Here is a 1,486-nt window from a genome sequence, read left to right as displayed (position 1 = left end):
CTGGGTTTGCCTGGCATGGGATATGGAGCAGCAGGCCCCTGTGATGGAGGGAACCTACAGCCACTTTTGCCCCTAGTGCCTGCCTGCCAGCCTGACGTCCATAAGCAGAGCTGGCTGGACCCAGAGCAGTGACTGTTCGTTGTTGGCCCAGCGGTGCCGCCCTGTCCTGAGAATAAGCCTGAGTCATTGGGCCAGTGCACCTGCTGGGGAGTGAGCACGCTGTGGGCCGGGGATGCCAGTGCCCCCATTCCACAGAGCAGGGAGGTTGACTTGCCCACGGGCACCCAGCCATCTACCCAACAGCGAAAACTGTTACATGCAGGGCACTGGTGTGCGTGTGCCACCCAGGGCCAGGGAGATGGCTTCTCAGTTTGGGAAGTCCGCGATGTAAGAACCTCTCTTAGCCTCCTAGTGACCCCACTTACAGTGGGGGGGCACGTAAACACCCCTCCACCCCACTCCAAGGGTAGTGGTCAAGGGCCCATGGGGGTGTGCTCGGGAAATGGAGAATGCTGGGCCTCAGCATCCACACGGGCCCTGACTTTCCAATCGCTGCTCCCCAGCTGCTCCCCAGGTGCCCGGCCTCTGATCAGGAGACCCATGGCAGCAAGGGCAGCACCAGCCTGTGTGGGTGTGTCCTCTGCCCTTCGAAGGCCGGAACTTGGCACTCCCAGCCTGCACTCTATTTTTGGCTTTGCCTCTCATGTTTGAATAATCAGTCCTTTTGTGTTTTTTCTTTGGCTTTTCTCTAAATGCAGTTTGCTGCAGCCTGCAAGTTTCTGCCCGTCTCGGGGCTCCCAGGCTGAGCTGTCCCCGTTCTGAGGTTCCCCACGTCCTTGAGTTCTGTGTTGTTCTAAAGGCGACACCTCCTGCCATGGAGAACTGCTTCATGCCCGTCTCCCCAGGCCTCTCTCCCTCTTTCTGAAGCTTCATTACGAGAATCTAGAACCGTCGCATTGACAAGAGCCAGATTTAAGACTGGGCTACTAACCGCAAGGTCAGCAGTTCAAATCCACCAGCTACTCCTTGGGGGAAAGATGAGACTGGCTGCTCGTGCAAAGACTGACCACCTCGGAAACCCTAAAGAGCAGCTCTGAGGGTCAAGTGATAGAGTCAGAAATGACTCTGACCATGAATCTTTGTTGTTGGGCATTGGGCTGCTAACCGGAAGGTCACGAGTTCAAACCCACTAGCCACTCCATGGGAGAACGGCTGAGGCAGTCTGCCCCTGTAAAGATCCACAGTTTCAGAAGCTGTGAGGAGCAGATTTTCTCTGTCCTGGGGGATCCTGTATGAGTCGGAATCCACTCAACAGCAGTGGGTTTTAACTGCCGACAGGAAGCCCTGGTTAGTGGTGCTGTGGCTCAGGAGCTGGGCCTCAAAGTCGGCAGTTCACAGTGTAAAGGAGGCAACCGTATAGAAGCGTGGCAGACCGTCCCCCAGGCGGCATGGACCTGGAGCCAGCGGTACTCCCCTGGCCCCCCAA

Source organism: Echinops telfairi, unplaced genomic scaffold (genome assembly GCF_000313985.2).
Source record: "Echinops telfairi isolate 266 unplaced genomic scaffold, ASM31398v2 ScPeMD7_29;HRSCAF=101, whole genome shotgun sequence".
NCBI classification, from domain to species: Eukaryota; Metazoa; Chordata; class Mammalia; order Afrosoricida; family Tenrecidae; genus Echinops; species Echinops telfairi.
This window is presented reverse-complemented; position numbering follows the sequence as displayed.